This window comes from Eubalaena glacialis, chromosome 11 (assembly GCF_028564815.1).
Source record: "Eubalaena glacialis isolate mEubGla1 chromosome 11, mEubGla1.1.hap2.+ XY, whole genome shotgun sequence".
Taxonomy (NCBI): domain Eukaryota; kingdom Metazoa; phylum Chordata; class Mammalia; order Artiodactyla; family Balaenidae; genus Eubalaena; species Eubalaena glacialis.
The window spans coordinates 88,944,087-88,965,034 of NC_083726.1; the positions used below are offsets into that span (position 1 = coordinate 88,944,087).

General features: G+C 38.4%; 2 pseudogenes; both read right to left on the bottom strand.

Annotated features, from left to right (window-relative positions):
* Positions 1-7,010: 7,010 nt before the first annotated feature.
* On the bottom strand, positions 7,011-8,137 carry LOC133101404 (cytochrome b-like; annotated as a pseudogene).
* Positions 8,138-8,726: 589 nt separating this feature from the next.
* On the bottom strand, positions 8,727-20,712 carry LOC133101719 (NADH-ubiquinone oxidoreductase chain 5-like; annotated as a pseudogene).
* Positions 20,713-20,948: the final 236 nt, after the last annotated feature.

Below are 20,948 nucleotides of genomic sequence, written 5' to 3' on the forward strand. Positions count from 1 at the left end.
TGTTCATCACTGTTTGTTTGCTCTTTAGTGCTTCTAAGTCCTTTTAAACGATTTTGTATTTTCTCCATTCTATTTCCAAGATTTTGGTTCATCTTTACTATCATTATTGTGAAGTCTTTTTCAGGTAGACTGCCTATTTCCTCTTCATTTGTTAGGTATGGTGGGTTTTTGCCTTGCTCCTTCATCTACTGTGTGTTTCTCTCTCTTCTCATTTTGGTTAACTTACTGTGTTTGGGGTCTCCTTTTCACATTCTGCAGGTTCGTAGATTCCATTGTTTTTGTTGTCTGTCCCAAGTGGCTAAGGTTGGTTCAGTGGATTGTGTAAGCTTCCTGGTGGAGGGGACTAGTGCCTGTGTTCTGGTGGATGAGGCTGGATCTTGTCTTTCTGGTGGGCAGGTCCACGTCTGGTGGTGTGTTTTGGGGTGTCTGTGGCCTTATTATGATTTTAGGCAGCCTCTCTGCTAATGGATGGGGTTGTGTGTCTGTCTTGCTAGTTGTTTGGCATAGGGTGTCCCTCACTATAGCTTGCTGATGGTTGAGTGGAGCTGGGTCTTAGCATTCAGATGGAGATGTCTGGGAGATTTTTGCCATTTGATATTACGTGGAGCGGGGAGGTGTCTTGTGGACCAGTGTCCTGAACTTGGCTCTCCCACCTCAGTGGCACAGCCTTGATGCCTGGCTGGAGCACCAAGAGCCTGTCCTCCACACAGCTCAGAATAAAAGGGAGAAAAGAAAGAAAGAAAGAAGAAGATAAAATGAAATAAAATTTAAAAAAGTAAAATAAAATAAAGTTATTAAAATAAAAATTAAAAAATAGTTATTAAGAAAAAGAATTTTTTTAATTAATAATAAAAAAAAAGACAGACAGAACCCTAGGACAAATGGTAAAAACAAAGCTATTCAGACAAAATCACACACAGAAGCAGACACATACACACTCACAAAAAGAGAAAAAGGGGGGAAAAAATATATATCATTGCTCCCAAAGTCCATCTCCTCAATTTGGGATGATTTGTTGTCTATTCAGGCATTCCACAGATGCAGGTACATCAAGTTGATTGTGGAGATTTGATTCACTGCTCCTGAGGCTACACAGAGAAATTTCCCTTTCTCTTCTTTGTTCTCACAGCTCCTGGGATTCAGCTTTGGATTTGGCCCCGCCTCTGCGTGTAGGTCGCCTGAGGGCGTGTGTTCTTCGCTCAGACAGGATGGGGTTAAAGGAGCAGCTGATTCGGAGCTCTGGCTCACTGAAGTCAGGGGGAGGGAGGTGTACGGATGCCGGGCGAGCCTGTAGTGGCAGAGGCCGCCGTGACGTTGCACCCGCCTGAGGCATACTGTGCGTTCTCCTGGGGAACTTGTCCCTGGATCACGGAACCCTGGCAGTGGCGGGCTGCACAGGCTCCCGGGAGGGGCAGTGTGGATAGTGACCTGTGCTTGCACACAGACTTCTTGGCGGCGGCAGCAGCAGGCTTAGCGCCTCATGCCCGTCTCTGTGGTCCGCGCTGATAGCCGCGGCTCCTGCCCGTCTCTGGAGCTCCTTTAAGCGGCGCTCTTAATCCCCTCTCCTCGCGCACCAGGAAACAAATAGGCAAGAAAAAAATCTCTTGTCTCTTCAGCAGCTCCAGACTTTTTCCTGGACTCCCTCTCGGCTAGCTGTGGCACACTAGCCCCCTTTAGGCTGTGTTCATGCAGCCAACCCCAGTCCTCTCCCTGGGATCTGACCGAAGCCCGAGCCTCAGCTCCCAACCCCCGCCCGCCCCGGCGGTTGAGCAGACAAGCCTCTCAGGCTGGTTCATGCTGGTGGGCACCGATCCTCTGTGCGGGAATCTGTCCCCTTTCCCCTCCTCACCCCTGTTGCTGCGTTCTCCTCCGTGGCTCCAAAGCTTCCCCCCTCCGCCACCCACAGTCTCCACCCGTGAAGGAACTTCCTAGTGTGTGGAAACCTTTCCTCCTTACAGCTCTCTCCCACTGGTGCAGGTCCCATCCCTATTCCTTTGTCTCTGTTTTTTCTTTTTTCTTTTGCCCTACCCAGGTACGTGGGGAGTTTCTTGCCTTTTGGGAGGTCTGAGGTCTTCTGTCAGCGTTCAGTAGGTGTTCTGTAGGAGTTGTTCCACATGTAGATGTATTTCTGATATATTTGTGGGGAGGAAGGTGATATCCACATCTTACTCTTCCACCATCTTGAAGCTCCAGAAACCAATTCTTAAGTTAAACTTTACTTTTTACTTCAGGGGAAAGAAAACCCTTATCCTCCTTAAGAAAAGAAAGTGATGTATTAAAAACACTTTCTACAAAAAGTATATTCAGCAATAGTACTTTCTACAAGAAAAAAAAAAAGTATAACCTGAGAATATGATGTCAGTTCTCTTATCTTTTTAAGCTCTGAGTAATTCAACATTTTTGACTAAGAAAAAAGTAACGACTAATATGGGGCTTTCTATAATGGGATATGGCCTGGTTTATCTCAATTTGCTAATTTTCTGAAATAGTGATTTTTTTCCTCCATGAACCAGAAATTTTCCAATCCTTCACTTACAAAACAAAACAAGCAAAATCTCCACAATACTCAGAGAAAGGAACCAAATGCAACAGCAGTGTTTGTTTGTGCTGAAATTAGGAAGGAGCTAAATTTTATAATATCCATATATCATAGCGAGAAGGACAATATTTTTGCAACCAAATTAAAGGTGATACCAGGAACCAAGTCCCACATCTCCAGCTCCTGACTACTGCAGACTTTGAGTGGAAAAACTCTGGATGACTTTGTTACTCCCTACCTTGTAGGATGAAGAATCAATGGAAAGTATAGGAAACATCCCATTCAGTGCATGTTCTTTAATATATTATGACAGGGGAAGCTGGAGTCAAGGAGAGATCACACAGGGAAGTTAGCACTACCCTGAATCAACCAATCTCTGTGCTTGACCTAAGCCTGGTTTATATGCTCTACCCCCTGGGTTTGAGTTTGAGTTCCACATAAACTACATGAATTAAGTGTGAAGAAAAAGTGAATTAATTTTATTCTCAGCAAAAGGGGAGATAGTTCTTGGACATGGAACAATAGTCATCCATTATATTCACTAGAAGCAGAATAAAGATTATTGAAGACTAAGGCGCACCTAGTGAAATTGAATTTCAGTGTTAATGTAGGAATCATATAAATATACAAACAGAAGAAACAATTCATCAAGTAAGGGAAATTAATTTTAAAAACTTCATATGCAAAAGAACAGGAGAGCAATATCTCCAGAATTTGGAGGGAGAATAGATTTCACCCCTAGAGGGTACATCCAACCAAATTGTCATTAACATGTTAAGGCAACAGAAAGGTATTTCAAAATATACAAAGACTCTTCAACTATATGTCCTGTGTACTCTACATGAAAAATCTACTTGAATACATAATCTATCAAGCAAAAGACTGAAACTGTGGGAAGAAAATCCTGGAGTTAACTTTTAAAAACATAATTACTGTAGTTTAAACATTTAAATCATAGTTACAAAACTAACTTTTATGATTATAACTCATGAGCAAAGCTATATAATGAAATAATTAATAATTATTAATAATTCAGTTAGAATATACCAGGGAAAATGTCCCAGACTTGTCACTAAAACTGGAAGATAACAAGAGAGAGAGGTGGTAAAATTATATAATTTTTTCGTCATTTATAGATGATATAACATAGAATCTAAGTATATTTTTAAAACTTCAGAAAATAAGAAATCAAAAGAAATACAACTATAACCAGCAATTTTAATACTTCTTTTCTTCTTATCCTGGATAGATTGAGAAACCCAAAATTCAATAAGGAAGTAATATTTCTAATTATAATATTTAATATAATTAATAAAGTTGCTATAAAAATTTATACACCATAGAGGCTCTACCTTTTTTTAAGTCCCTGTGAACTCACAAAGAAAATCTCAATAAATTCTTGAAAGTAGAAAAACATAATCTCTGAATACAATTCAGTAAAACCAGATATATCTAGCAAAAGTAAAAACAAATAAAACAATAACTTTAATTTAACCAACTATTGAGTCAAGTATAAAGAAAATAAAAACGGAAATTACAGAATATTTTGAAAATAAGATTGAGGACACTACAGGTAAAAACCTAAGTAAAAGAAGATAAAAATAATTTAGCATTCAGTACAAAATATTGAACAAATATGTCCTAGGAAAGTAAAAAAAAATAAATGAACTAATAAGATAAAAACATAAATTAATAAATTAGAAATAGAAAAACAGTAGAATTGATGTAGCTAGATTTAAACAATAGTAACAAATATCTTTTCAAATAGGTAACTTTCCACTTGGCTTCATCAAGGGGGCAGATGGGAAAAGATGAAAGCACAAAAACATAAATTTAAGTGTGACAACAAGGAATGATCCACCAATACAGAAATGACAGAGCTACAAAAAAATAGTTTTCAAAATTCTGTGCTAGTAAATATGAAATGTTCCTTGAATGGATGATTTTCCAAGATATATGTTCCCCAAATTAACTCCTAAAGGGAAAGAAAAATATAAACACCCAAAAATCATGAAGGAAATTAGACAGTTGTCAAAGAACCACTACCTTTATCTCCATCTACTATTTTTAAAAACAAGGACTTTGCATGTCTACAGTGCTCTGGCAGTAATATTTATTATCCATAATATTGAAAAATTACATCTAGTCATCTCATTACTCTGGGATGTATTTTGTCTGGTTTAGATATTTTAATTGGTTTAAAACATGTATTTATTTTGGTTAATATCATCTTGTCTATATGGAATTCAATGTCTGGTTTTAAATTGTTCTTATTAATTACAAAATCCACAGTCACCTTGCTAGAGGGAATCTTGTCATTCAATTTCATCCATCTCCAAGTTAGGAAATATATTCATAGAGGTGATACGATTTTCTTTATCAATCAGTTTTCTTTATCCAGCAAGCTAGTGGTAGAACAAGCACTAGAAAAAAATGATTACCTCACCAGAATAGAAAAGGTAAGAAAAGGTTCCTTTGCTAGGTGTTGGATGCTATTATATGTAATTCTGACTTTACTCTGATAAGTACTTTAGCCTTAGTTAACAATATAGAGTGCTTTCAGGTTCTTGTCGCTTACATATACACTTTGCTCAAATCAGAGTAAGGAAGCAAATTTGTAAAACTATTTTTAAAACTTCCTTAGTAAAAATGTGTTCTGAGGAGATTGCCTTCAAACCTAGAGCCTAGGGTAACAGATGTATCACAAATTGCAAAGTTTTTGCAGATGTATAAGAATTTTAAAGTGGTCCCTAAAGATTACTAAGGGCCTCACTGTTATGAAAAAAATGGAATCGTCAGTGCACAGCCTGGGTAAGCATTAATGTCACATCCTGACATTAACACTCAACCAAAGCTGCTGAGAAAAAGCAAGCTGGGAGGTAACAGCTGTATTTCCAAATGATGAAAATGTTAAAGGTACTGCAGAGGTCTGTGGCAGTTATTTACTTTCATCACAGAAGTGCACTGATCAGGTGGGTTCATTTAGTTGACATTCTACAAGAATCAGGTCCTTTAAGATTCAGGGCACCATGTGAATGAGGACCTGTGCTGCTTCTCTTTTCTCTTTTGAAAAAGACAATATTTTAAGGCTGAGCCCAAAGGTTTGTGAAGATCAGCCTTTGGTTACATAAGTAAATCAGTATATATTAATCCACAGATCTGAAAGAATTTTAACAATGTTTTGTATATTCTATGGGGAATTTTTGTTTGTTTTGTTATATTCCTTTACCCATAATAGTGCCTGCAACATAGTGGATGCTCAATAAATATTCATTAAATGAATAAACACACCATTTCTCTAATATTATTTCCTCCTTATATCATGTGTTTCATTTAGGTTCTGATCATCTTTTGTCTGTGTTATCATAGCAGCCTTCAATCCAGTTTCCTTGACTGTAGTCTTATCTCTATTTCCCCCATGCCTAACTAATAGGCATGTGTCATATTTAATATTAAATTTTTGATAAAATGGCTGATGAATCTAGGGGGATGTCTGTCTATATGGGTGGTGAATATCTAAGTAGTTTATTGGTATGATGGGGGTGTTTTTGAGGCTAATCTGTTTTGATGGGTGTTTGTTTTAGACAGAGGGGGGGAGAATGGAATGCTATGTCTATTGTACATGTATATACATATAATATTGTTATGTCCTGTAACCACTGACTGAATTGCACACTATGAATTACTGATGCTGGTAAATAATTTTCAGTTGAAGTCCAGCTACAGTTTGCTTGACTGTATTAGGACCTTTTAAGATCATAGCTGAGTCTAAGCATCCCCCCTAAAAATTAAAAAATACCAAATGCATGAAATCACAGTTATGTGTGCACATGGGCTGATTAGTCATTAGTCCATAGAGATGTCTTATTTAAGGGGAAAGAGTGGGCGATTTTAGGTGAGATGACCCTGAAGTAAGAACCAGATGTCTGATAAAGTTCATCAGTAGAAACCCCCACAAATTATGGATCCAGAGCGAGAAGTGGGACACCTGCCGAGCGGGTTGATGGTTTCACGTGGCTTGGTGATTAAGCTCGTGGTCTAATGGACAGGATAGGCATGTTGACCAGAATTGATTTGACTTAATGTACTATGTACGACTAATAATCTATATGTACCATGTAATACTAATAATACGAGGTACATGCATATAAGCATAGGGTAGATAATGTAATGTACAATTATACATATAATGTAATATGTACGTATACGGTATATGTACTTATTAATGTGGTAATACAAGTATGCACAATGTACATAGTAGTTTGTGATAAAATGGACTGTTTTGATACTGATATAGTACTTAATAATTTTGTAAATATCTAATATAATTTCAGGGAATAATTTAAGTAGAATTTCAGCTTTGGGTGCTGGCAGCGTTGCTTAGGGATTCTTCCTTGAGTCTTAGGGAGGTGTGTTGTTCTCCTCTTCTGGTTTACAAGACCATGGTAATGTGATATACTACAAAGACTCTTCATTTCAGGAGATTGTTTTCAATGACGCTAGTTACTGGTATTAGCACTAGAATTAAAAGAACGTATAAAATAGATGTGAGTTGTCCAATAATGATGAACGGGTGTTCTACAGGTTGTCCTCCAATCCACGTTAGTGTTAGTAGGTCTGCCACTAGCACTCAGAATAAGAACTGGCTAAGTGGTCGGAATGTTATGTTTCGTGGTTTGGATGTGTGGAGTATTGGGATAAATGCTAGAATTAGGATTGAGAGTAATAGGGCTAAAACTCCTCCTAGTTTGTTGGGGATTGATCGTAGAATTGCATATGCGAATAGAAAATATCACTCCGGTGTAATATGCGGTGGTGTGTTGAGTGGGTTTGCTGGGGTGTAGTTATCGGGGTCTCCTAGCAAGTCGGGTGAAAATAGAACTAGTATTAGTGAGGCTAGGATTAGTAGTAGAGCGCCTAGGATGTCTTTGATTGTGTAATAGGGGTGGAGTGGAATTTTGTCTGTGTCGGATGGGATTCCTGTGGGGTTGTTGGATCCTGTTTCGTGGAGGAATAGTAGGTGGACAGCTACTAGCACTGTAATGACGAAGGGGAGAATAAAATGAAAAGCAAAGAATTGCGTGTGTTGCTTTGCCTACGGAAAAGCCGCCTCAGATCCATTCGACAAGAGTGGTGCCAATGTATGAGACTGCTGAGAGCAGGTTTGTAATGACTGCTGCCCCTCAGAATGACATTTGTCCTCATGGTAGTATATAGCTTATAAATGCAGTAGCTATAACTGTAAGCAGTAGAATAATTCCGATGTTTCATGTTTCTAGAAAGGTATAGGACCCATAATATAGGCCATGTCCTACGTGAATGTGAAGGCAGATAAAGAATATGGAAACTCCGTTTGCATGTATATATCAAACGATTCGTCCATAGTTAACGTCTCGACAGATGTCTGCTACTGATGAGAAGGCAGTTGTTGTGTCTGGTGTGTAGTGTATTGCTAGGAATAAGCCTATTTGTTAGGATTTGTAGGGTCAGGCAAATGCCTAGTAGAGAGCCAAAATTCCATCATGATGAAATGTTTGATGGGGTTGGGAGGTCAATAAATGTATTGTTGATGATTTTTATTAGTGGGTGTGTTTTTCAGTCATTGGTGTTCTTATAGTTGAATGACAACGATTATTTTTCATGTCATTGGTCATGGTTGGAACCCATGTGAGAATGATAATGACATATATTGTATTTATTTTAAGTGTTATTTTTGTGATCAGTTTTGTGGGGGTTTCTTCAAAACCTTCAGCTATTTATGCGGACTTTGGGTTGATTGTGAGTGGTGGTGTTGGGTGAGGGATCGTGTTGAACTTTGGTAGTTCATTTTTAGGTTTGATAGTGTTTTTTATTTATTTAGGGGGGATATTAGTTGTGTTTGGCTATACGATGGCTATGGCCACTGAGCAGTATCCTGAGGTTTGGGTTTCTAATAAGACTGTCTTGGGGGCGTTTCTTTCAGGGCTGATAATAGATTTTTTTATGGTATTTTATATTTTAAAGGATGAGGAGGTGGAAGTTGTGTTTAAGTTCTATGGGTTGGGAGATTGAGTTATTTATGATACTGGTGACTTTGGCTTTTTTAGTGAGGAGGCTATAGGGATTGCGGCATTGTATAGTTATGGTACCTGGTTGGTGATTGTTACTGGTTGGTCGCTGCTTATTGGTGTTGTGGTTATTATGGAGATTACTTGTGGTAATTAAATAAAAGCATGCTAAGGGTGAGAGTAATAAGGAATGATAGGCGGTATAGTTTGATAAGGCCTTTTTGGCTTGAGATTAATGTGGAGAACTTTAGTTGGATAAGGGATGTGGTTTTTGGTAAAATGTTTTCTAATCAGATTAAGTCCAAAAGGGAGGATGCTGATTTTTGGCTTACTAATAGGTTTAGGTAAGGAAGTAGACAGTGCATCATGGTGGGGAAATATCCTAAGAGACTAAAGAATTTAAGGATATTTAAGGGGTAGATGAATTTTAAGTTTTGTGTGCTAAGGTTAATTTTGAGTGCAAATACAAAGCCTAGGATGGTTACTGCAAGAGCAGTTAGTTCTAGATGTAAGGGTATGATTATTAGGGGGACTGTTGTTGGGGGGATGTTGTTGGAGATAATGAATCCAGCAAAGACACTTCCAATTAGTAGGCATTTGATGGAGTTAATTAAGAGGGGGTTGTTGTCATTGATGGAGGTTAGGGGAGAGAAGCGAGGTTGTCCTAGTCGGGCAAAGAAGATAATGCAGGTACTACAGATAGCTGTGAAGGAGGTGGCAATTAGAGTTAACAGGGCTCAAGCATTGGTATAAGATATGTTAGCAGCTTCAATGATCGAGTCTTTAGAATAGAAGCCGGTGAGGAAAGGCATTCCTGTCAATGCCAGACACCCGATAACAAGGGCTGTTGTGGTGAAAAGTAAAGCCTTTAATAGGCCTCCTATTTTTCGAATATCTTGTTCATCGTTCAAGCTGTGAATAATGGATCCGGAGCATATGAATAGTATGGCCTTAAAAAGAACATGTGTACAGATGTGTAAGAATGCTAGATAGGGTTGGTTGATGCCGATTTTTACCCTTATTAGGCCTAACTGGCTTGAAGTGGAGAAAGCGACAAGTTTTTTAATGTCATTTTGGTTAAGAGCGCGTATGGCTGTGAATAGGGTGGTGAGGGCTCCTAAGCATAGCACTATTGTTTGAATAAGTTTGTTGTTTTCTGTTAAGGAGTAAAATCGAATAAGTAGGAAGATTCCTGCCACAACTATTGTGCTTGAGTGGAGTAAGGCTGATACAGGGGCCCTCTATTGCTGAGGGGGGTCAGGGGTGAAGTCCAAATTGGGCTGATTTTCTGGCTGCAGCTAGTACGAGTCCTGTAAGGGGGATGTTTGAGGGATTTAGGTCGAGTATAAAAATTTGTTGCAGGTCTCGTGTGTTTGAGTTAAACAGGAATCATGCAATTGACATAATGAACCTGACATCCCCAATGCGTTATATAAGATTGCTTGGAGAGCAGCTGTGTTTGCGTCTGCTCGTCCGTACCATACCCACTGAGTAGGAAGGATATAATTCCAACCCCCTCCCATCCAATAAAAAGCTGGAAGAGGTTATGGACAGTAACAAGGATTAGCATGGTGATGGGGGAGAGGAGTAGGTACTTGAAGAACCGATTAATGTAAGGGTCTAGGTGTATGTACCATCTTGAGGACTCCATAATGGACCATGTAACAAATAATGCTACTGGTACGAATATTATTGAGAAGTAATCTATTTTGAAGCTAAGTGTTAAGTGAAGGGTTTGGACAGTGATTCAATGTCAGTTTGAAATAATTATTTCTTGGCCTGTGTGGAGGAATATTATTGTTGGAACTAGGCTGGTAATAAAAGCACGAGACGGTATTTTTTACATATGATGGATATTTGTCACTTTTGTAGAAATCTGTGTTAGTTTTTATAATTGGGATGATTAGTATTAGAAGTGTGACCAGAGCAAAAGAGGAAGATAGGTTTATTACTTTTATTTGGAGTTGCACCAATTTTTTGGCTCCTAAGACCAATGGATAACTACTATCCTTTAAAAGCCTGAAAAAGCCATACTGTTAGGCATGGGGAGTTAGTATTTAGTATATACTATTTAGTATTTACTACTTACTAAATACTATTTAGTATTTAAATAAATAGTACTTACTATTTATTTTCCCCTCTTTCAATCTAAAGCCAGATCTAAAATGTATTTCAGATCTTGTCAGTCTTTACTCTGAAATTTTTCAAAAATTCACCATCAATTGCAGGATTAAGCTAAAGGTTTTAAGGTGGTATATGAGGTCCTCCATGATCTGGCCTAAGCCTTCTCCAAGCACTATCTGCCTCACACTTTGTGTTCTAATAACCACAAATTGCCTTATTGTTCTCTGCACATACTAGATGTTTCTTCCTTTCTGTTCATGTTTTACCTCTGCTTGGTAGGTCCCCGTCCCCACTTGCCTTTAAAGATTCAGTAAATGAGTACTCCTTTGTGAAGCATCACTAATTCCCTTTATTTTCTGGCTGTGTTACTTGCCCAATTCAGCACTCTCTGAATACCACTATTGTAGAATTTTCTGCATTGCACTGTGATGGTCTGTTTATGAACCTATCTTACCTCTAAAACTGTGAGCTTCTACAGGGCAAAGATGAGTTCTCATCCATTTTGAGATTCCCAATACCTTGCACAATAAATGGCAGTTAGCAGACTCCATAAATTTGTTGACTGACTTTGTAGATATAAAGGAAGAAAAAAATATCTCAAGACTCTGGGGGAGCATTCTCAAGATGGAGAGAATACATATTTTATCCACCCCCTTTCACATAAAAGATCTGGCCTAAGAACATTATCCTACCTAATTTAAAAAAATCAAGACTAAAAGAAAATGGTTTCATCTCCTCACCTCAACAAAAAGGGAAAAAACTGGTTGCAGACTGGTAGGAAGGAATGAAAGCAGCCTGGTGGGGAAAATTAACCAGCGTGAAGTGCTTCTGTGAATCTCACATAGAGAGCGCATCTATTCTGGACCAGAGCGAATATCTGGTGGGAATAAACTGGGGATCTGCTCTTGACATCTCAACCCCCTCTCTGCTTTCTCAAAGCCATTTTTTAGCTTGAATGCTTGGCTGTATATAGTAAGCTTGCTACTTAGTAATAGGATCTCCTATTTGTAAGATGTCTGTTAGCTCAGCACATGGACATTTCTGGTGGCCTACCAAATAGTCATTTGCTTCTTTTTTACTAACAGAGTCATAAATTTGTACACACCCTTGTAGAGTGGTGGTTGTATAATACAGGTCTAGCACTAGCAATCCAAATCCAACAATACATTAAAAGTATCATACACCATGATCAAGTGGGATTTATCCCAGGATGCAAGGATTTTTCAATATCTGCAAATCAATCAGTGTGATATATCACATCAGCAAATTAAAGAATAAAAACAATATGATCATCTCAATAGATGCAGAAAAAGCTTTTGACAAAATTCAGCACCCATTTATGGTAAAAAAAAAAAAACTCTACAGAAAGTGGGCATAGAGGGAACATACCTCAACATAATAAAGGCCATATACGGCAAAACTACAGCTAACATCATACTCAACTGTGAAAAGCTGAAAGCATTTCCTCTAAGATCAGAGACAAGGATGTCCACTCTCCCCACTTTTATTCAACATAGTTTTGGAAGTCCTAGCTATGACAGTCAGAGAAGAAAAAGAAATAAAAGGAATCCAAACTGGGAAAGAAGTTAAACTGTCACTGTTTGCAGATGACATGATACTATACATAGAGAATCCTAAAGATGCTACCAGAAAACTACTAGAGCTCATCAATGAAGTAGATAATTTTGGATGGAGCTTCCAGGAAGTTCTTTTAAAAGGAGAAAATTGGTCTGGCTTGTCCCTTTAACGTCCTCTCTCTCTCTCTCTCTCTTATTTTTTTAAGCATTTGCTCTTCTTCCTGCCTGAAAGTGGAACATCCATATTATGACCATAAAGGAAAGGGACACAGGCCTAAAGTGCTATGTTGCTAAAACTTAGAATAGTCACTGATGACTTTTTGGAGCCATATTATCACACTTACATTTCCCATTTTGTGGGAAAATGTTGCTCTTCCCCATCAGTGTGATTATAACACTGCTATTCATGATGAAAAATCTATTCTTAACTGATAACAATCTCTTAGTGTCATTAGAGAAGAGAGAAGATGACTTGGAAGTGTTGGAGAACACTTTAACTGTCTTTTGATAAGGGAAAGTGAGGCCACAGGTCTCATATTGATGGATCAGGGCAAAAACAATTGCTTTATGTCATAAATAATAAAACACCAGGAGTTTGGGAGTGAGAAGAGGATGTATGGGGAGACTAGAGAATAAAAAAGAAGAGGAGATATAGAGAAAGGCCAACCATGGAGAAGGATTCTAAGGCAACATGATGGCAGCCTGGACCATGACTAGGAGGGCAACCTTGCCCCCAAATAAAGAAAAAAGAAAATTCCCTATAGAGAGCAATGAAGAGGGGCTTCAGAAACAAATAGGTTAATATTAAATTTTGCACTGTTGCTTTTTCTATGCTTAAATTTCCTTTTGTTAACCTGATAATTTCAGTAAAATTCTCTATTCTCCTGGGGGTAACTAAAGAGAAGGCAAATGTCTAGTCTGGGATAAGCTGTGCAGTAGGTGAATAGGTTCCATGGGAGGCAAATAATTATGAAAGAGTAGTAGAACTTTGGATAAAGTAGGAAACAAAGATGAGAGGCATGTGGGAACAATGTAATTCCTTAACAATCCTCTAAGAACAATTTGGGGCTCTTCAGCCCTCCAGACTCCTTAGTGTAAGAAAGAGGTCTTATTGAGTTGTTAAAAGAGGAAGTCACGACCCTAAAATGTTGGAGGACTTGGGAACATGCAGGGAGTTAATACTTGGGTTTTATAAAAGAAAAGTGGCATATTTCCCCTTGAGCTTTTCCACTGTGCACTAATATTCAGACCAGATGCTTCCATTTAGACAAGTGAGCACCATGGGAAAGGATTTTTTGATAACTTTCACAGAATGTTTCTAAAGCAGCTGAATTGGAAATCTGTCCAGCATTATTTTGCTTAACTCAAGGGGCCATGATTTGTAGAAAAGCTAATACACTGTTTTCCCCATGAGAGACCTGTTTATATTAGAGAAAAGGTGAGTAACACCACTCATGGGTGTGTTCACTCATTTGTGGTGGACTCTAAAGTATAATGTCAAGAAAATTTACAGATTATTTTAAAAGGAAAAGCATGACATTTAGCTTATTGAATTTGGATGAAGGGCCACTGTTTCTCAATGAGAAGTCCTAACTGACTAAAGAGCTTAGGAGTAGTACCATTACTAACATTATATCACATCTGTATTCTAATTTGCATATTTCTACATAATGTCCATTTATTGAAATGCCAGAAAAATTTAGCTCTCTATAAAATGTTTGGGACTACTGTGGCACAAATTTTGTTTTAAGTGTTTCTTTTAAATTTCTATATATTTGTACCTCTGTCAGACAGGGTCCAATGAGGAATGTTTTCTTAAAAATTTCAAGCATAGGCAAATGCAGGAAATTAGGGCCTACAGAAGCATTTAGATGCACTGGAGGAGTGGAATTCAGAGGGCTTCCATTGGATTTTCAGCTTCAAGGTAAATCCACCAAACCTGTAATTCAAAGATTAGGCAGTGCTGTTGTGGGGCTTCTGCCACTGTGGCCCACAAGAGCCCTACTCCCTCCAAGTGACTGAATAGACTGTGGAAAGTGAGGTATTCCACTACAAACACTCATATCTGTTCGTTTGTCAATCGGTACTGTCTCCATCCCTCTGCAGCTTTCCATATATCATGGGAACCCATCACATTGGTAGAATCTATTCATGTAGACATTTGTGACAAGTGCCAGTAGGTAAGAGACCTAGCAAACTTCCTTTGGAGTTCCAGGGGTTTTATAGTCCAAGACATAGGGTAGAATCAGTCTGATTGTTATTGAACAGGTAAAAAACAACAGTTGAATATGGTTCTCCCTGGGCTATTTACCATTAGCACAGAACTAGGATGCAACATGGGTATGATATTTAATAGGTCCTTTCAAACCCTCAGTCATCTATGTCAATATTCTATGTATTCTTAGGTATCACAAAGGAAAAATATACCTTTACAATGGAAAATTCTGCTGGTCATCACTTTAATAAAATATTCAAGTCACAACTATAGAGGGACAACTTGACATTATGTGCTTTCTTTTTTTTAACATCTTTATTGGAGTATAATTGCTTTACAATGTTGTGTTAGTTTCTGCTGTATAATAAAGTGAATCATCTATACATATACATATATCCCCATATCCCCTCCTTCTTGTGTCTCCATCCCACCAGCCCTATCCCAACCCTCTAGGTGGTCACAAAGCACTGAGTTCATCTCCCTGTGCTATGCGGCTGCTTCCCACTAGCTAGCTATTTTACATTTGGTAGTGTATATATGTCAGTGCCACTCTCTCACTTCGTCCCAGCTTACCCTTCCCCTGCCCCGTGTCCTCAAGTCCATTCTCTACGTCTGCGTCTTTATTCTTGTCCTGCCCCTAGGTTCATCAGAACCTTTTTATTTTCTTAGAGTCCATATATATGTGTTAGCATATGGTATTTGTTTTTCTCTTTCTGACTTACTTCACTCTGTATGACAGAATCTAGGTCCATCCACCTCACTACAAATAATTCAATTTCATTTCTTTTTATGGCTGAGTAATATTCCATTGTATATATGAGCCATATCTTTATCCATTCATCTGTCGATGGACACTTAGGTTGCTTCCATGTCCTGGCTATTGTAAATAGTGCTGCAATGAACATTGTGGTACATGTCTCTTTTTGAATTATGGTTTTATCAGGGTATATGCCCAGTAGTGGAATTGCTGGGTCATACAGTAATTCTATTTTTAGTTTTTTAAGGAACCTCCATACTGTTCTCCATACTGACTGTATCAATTTACATTCCCACCAACAGTGCAAGAGGGTTCCCTTTTCTCCATACCCTCTCCAGCATTTATTGTTTGTAGATATTTTGATGATGGCCATTCTGAACGGTGTGAGGTGATACCTCATTGTGGTTTTGATTTGCATTTCTCTAATGATTGGTGATGTTGAACATCGTTTCATGTGTTTGTTAGCAATCTGTATATCTTCTTTGCAGAAATGTCTATCTAGGTCTTCCACCCATTTTTGGATTGGGTGGTTTGGTTTTGTGATATTGAGCTGCTTGTATATTTTGGAGATAATCCTTTGTCAGCTGCCTCATTTGCAAATATTTTCTCCCATTATGAGGGCTGTTTTTTCATCTTGTTTATGGTTTCCTTTGCTGTGCTAAAGCTTTTAAGTTTCATTAGGTCCAATCTGTTTAGTTTTGTTTTTATTTCCCTTTCTTTAAGAGGTGGGTCAAAAAGGATCTTGCTGTGATTTTTCTCATAGAGTATTCTGCCTATATTTTCCTGTAAGAGTTTTATAGTGTCTGGCCTTACATTTAGGCCTTTAATTCATTTTAAATTTATTTTCATGTATGGTGTTAGGGAGTGTTCTAATTTCATTCTTTTGCATGTAGCTGTCCAGTTTTCCCAGCACCACTTATTGAAGAGGCTGTTTTTTCTCCATTGTATATTATGCCTCCTGTTGTCAAAATTTAAGTAACGATAGGTGCATGGGTTTATCTCTGCCCTTTCTATCCTGTTCCATTGATCTGTATTTCTGTTTTGGGGCCAGTACCATACAGTCTTGATTACTGTAGCATTGTAGCATAGTTTGAAGTCGGGGAGCCTGATTGCTCCAGCTCCGTTTTTCTTTCTCAAGATTGCTTTGGCTATTCGGGGTCTTTTGTGTTTTCATACAAATTGTGAAATATTTTGTTCTAGTTCTGTGAAAAATGCCATTGGTAGTTTGATAGGGATTGCATTGAATCTGTAGATTGTTTTCGGTAGTATAATCATTTTCACAATGTTGATTCTTCCAATCCAAAAACATGGTATATCTCTCCATCTGTTTGTATCGTCTTTAATTTCTTTCATCAGTGTCTTATAGTTTTCTGTATACAGGTCTTTTGTCTCCTTAGGTACGTTTATTCCTAGGTATTTTATGCTTTTTGTTGCAGTGGTAAATGGGAGTGTTTCCTTAATTTCTCCTTCAGAATTTCCATCATTAGTGTATACGAATGTAAGGGATTTCTGTGCATTAATTTTGTATCCTGCTACTTTACCAAATTCATTGATTAGCTCTGGTAGTTTTCTGGTAGCATCTTTAGGATTCTCTATGTATAGTATTACATCATCTGCAAACAGTGACAGTTTTACTTCTTTTCTGATTTGGATTATTTTTCTTTCTTTTTCTTCTCTGATCTTTGTAGCTAAAACTTCCAAAACTATGTTGAATAATAGCAGTGAGAGTAGGCATCCTTGTCTTGTTCCTGATCTTAGTGGAAATGGTTTCAGTTTTTCACCATTGAGAACAATGTTGGCTGTGGGTTTGTCATATATGGCCTTTATTATGTTGAGGAAAGTTCCCTCTAAGCCTACTTTCTGGAGAGTTTTTATCATAAATTGGTGTTGAATTTTGTCAAAAGCTTCTTCTGCATCTATTGAGATGATCATATGGTTTTTATCCTTCAGTTTGTTAATAAGGTGTATCACATTGATTCATTTGCGTATATTGAAGTAATCCTTGCATTCCTGGGATAAACTCCACTTGATCATGGTGTATGATCCTTTTAATGCACTGTTGGATTCTGTTTGCTAGTATTTTTTTGAGGATTTTTGCATCTATGTTCATCAGTGATATTGGTCTGTAGTTTTCTTTTTTCTTTCTTGTGACATCTTTGGTTTTAGTTTCAGGGTGATGGTTGCCTTGTAAAATGTGTTTGGGGGTGTTCCTCCCTCTGTTATATTTTGGAAGAGTTTGTTAAGGATAGGTGTTAGCTCTTCTCTAAATGTTTGATAGAATTCGCCTATGAAGACATCTGGTCCTGGGCTTTTGTTTGTTGGAAGATTTTTAAATCACAATTTCAATTTCAGCGCTTGTGATTGGTCATTTATATTTTCTATTTCTTCCTGGTACAGTCTTGCAAGGTAGTGCATTTCTAGAATTTGTCTATTTCTTCCACGCTGTGCATTTTATTGGCGTATACTTGCTTGTAGCAATCCCTCATGATTCTTTGTAGTTCTGCCATGTCAGTTGTTACTTCCCCTTTTTCCTTTCTAATTCTGTTGATTTGAGTCTTCTCCCTTTTTTTCTTGATGAGTCTGGCTAGTGGTTTATCAATTTTGTTTACCTTCTCAAAGAACCAGCTTTTAGTTTTATTGGTCTTTGATACTGTTTCCTTCATTTCTTTTTCATTTATTTCTGATCTTATCTTTACGATTTCTTTCCTTCTGCTAACTTTAGGGTTTATTTGTTCTTCTATCTCTAATTGCTTTAGGTGTAACGTTAAGCTGTTTATTTGAGATTTTTCTTCTTTCTTGAGGCAGGATTGCATTGCTATAAACTTCCCTTTTAGAACTGCTTTTGCTGCATCCCATAGGTTTTGGGTCATTGTGTTTTCATTGTCATTTGTTTCTAGGTATTTTTTGATTTCCTCAGTAATCTCTCAGTTATTTAATAGAGTATTGTTTAGTCTCCATGTGTTTGTATTTTTTCCAGATTTTTTCCTGTAATTGATACCTAGTCTCATAGCATTGTGGTCAGAAAAGATACTTGATACGATTTCAATTTTCTTAAATTTACCAAGGCTTGATTTGTGACCCAAGATATGATCTATCCTGGAGAATATTCCAGGAGCACTTGAGATGAAAGTGTATTCTGTTCTTTTCGGATGGAATGTTCTATAAATATCAGTTAAGTCCATCTTGTCTAATGTGTCATTTAAAGCTTGTGTTTTCTTATTTATTTTCATTTTAGATGATCTGTCCATTGGTGAAAGTAGGTTGTTAAAGTCCCCTACTATGATTGTGTTGCTGTCAATTTCCCCTTTTATGGCTGTTAGCATTTGCCTTATGTATTGAGGTGTTCCTATGTTGGATGCATAAATATTTACAATTGTTATATCTTCTTCTTGGATTGATCCCTTGATCATTATGTAATGTCCTTCTTTGTCTCTTGTAATAGTCTTTATTTTAAAGTCTATTTTTTCTGATATGAGAATTGCTACTCCATCTTTCTTTTGATTTCCATTTGCATGTAATATCTGTTTCCATCGCCTCACTTTCAGTCTGTATGTGTCCCTAGGCCTGTAGTGTGTCTCTTGTAGACAGCATATATATGGGTCTTGTTTTTGTATCCATTCAGCCAGTCTGTGTCTCTTGGTGGGAGCATTTAATCCATTTACATTTAAGGTAATTATCGATATGTATGTTCCTATTACCATTTTCTTAAGTGTTTTGGGTTTGTTTTTGTAGGTCTTTTCCTTCTCTTGTGTTTCTTGCCTAGATATGTTCCTTTAGTATTTGTTGTAAAGCTTGTTTTGTGGTGCTGAATCCTCTTAGCTTTTGCTTGTCTGTAAAGGTTTTAATTTCTCCTTCGAATCTGAATGAGAACCTTGCTGGGTAGAGTAGTCTTGGTTGTAGGTTTTTCCCTTTCATCACTTTAAATATGTCCTGCCACTCCCTTCTGCCTTGCAGATTTTCTGCTGAAAGATCAGCTATTAACATTATGGGATTTCCCTTCTTTGTTATTTGTTGCTTTTCCCTTGCTGCTTTTAATATTTTTTCTTTTATTTAATTATTGATAGTTTGATTAATATGTGTCTTGTCGTGTTTCTCCTTGGATTGATCCTGTTGGGACTCTCTGTGCTTCCTGGACTTGATTGACTATTTCCTTTCCCATGTTAGGGAAGTTTTCAACTATACTTTCTTCAAATATTTTCTGTCCCTTTCTTTTTCTCTTCTTCTTCTGGGACCCCTATAATTCTAATGTTGGTGCATTTAATGTTGTCCCAGTAGTTTCTGAGACGTCTTCATTCTTTTTTCTTTATTCCACTCTGTGGTATTTTTTTGTTTTGGTTTGGTTTTTTGTGGGGTTTTTTGGCTGTATTGGGTCTTTGTTGCTGTGCACGGGCTTTCTCTAGTTGTGGTGAGCAGGGGTTACTCTTCATTGTGGTGTGTAGGCTTCTCATTGCCATGGCTTCTCTTGTTGCAGAGCACGGGCTTCTGGCGCACGGGCTTCAATGGTTGTGGCACATGGGCTCAGTAGTTGTGGCTCACGCACTCTAGATCTCAGGCTCAGTAATTGTGGCACATGGACTTAGTTTCTCTGTGGCATGTGGGATCTTCCCAGGCCAGGGATGGAACCCATGTCCCCTGCATTGGCAGGCAGATTCTTAACCACTGTGCCACCAGGGAAGCCCTGCTCTGTGGTATTTTTTCCCACTCTTTTATCTTCCAGGTCACTTATCCATTCTTCTGCCTCAGTTATTGTGCTATTGATCCTTTCTAGAGAAATTGTAATTTCGTTTATTGTGTTGCTCATGATTGTTTGTTTGCTCTTTAATTCTTCTAGGTCCTTGTTAAACGTTTCTTGTAGTTTCTCTATTCTGTTTCCAATTTTTGATTCATCTTTACTATCATTACTCTGAATTCTTTTTCAGGTAGGCTGCCTATTTCCTCTTCATTTGTTTGGTTTGATGGGTTTTTACCTTGCTCCTTCATCTGCTGCGTGTTTCTCTGTCTTCTAATTTTGTTTAACTTACTGTGTTTGGGGTCTCCTGTTTGCAGGCTGCAGGTTTGTTGTTTCCATTGTTTTTGGTGTCTGCCCCCAGTGAGTGAGGTTAGTTCTGTGGCTTGTGTAGGCTTCCTGGTGGAAGGGACTGGTGTCTGTGTTCTGGTGGGTGGGGCTGGATCTTGTTATTCGGGTGGGCAGAGCCACATCCGGTTATGTGTTTTGGGGCAACCCTGCAGTGGCAGAGGCCGGCATGACGTAGCAACAGCCTGAGGTGCACCCTGTGTTCTCCCAGGGAAGTTGTCCCTGTAACACAGGACCCTGGCAGTGGCGTGCTGCACAGGTTCCGGAAGGGGTGTGGATAATGACCTGTGCTTGCACACAGGATTCTTGGTGGCTGCAGCAGCAGCGTCAGTGTTTCATACCCGTCTCTGGGGTCCGAGCTGATAGCCACAGCTTGCATCCGTTTCTGGAGCTCATTTATGTGGTGCTCTGCCTTCTGTGGGCACACATGGAAGGAAGAAACCCCCTCTCCTTGTGCACCCTGAAACAATGGTCTCTTCACTCTTAGGCAGGTCCAGACTTTTTCCTGGAGTCCCTCCCAGCTAGCTCTGGCACACTAACTCCCTTCAGGCTGTGTTCACGCAGCCAACTCCAGTCTTCCCCCTGGGATCTGAGCTCCAAAGCCCAAGCTTCAGC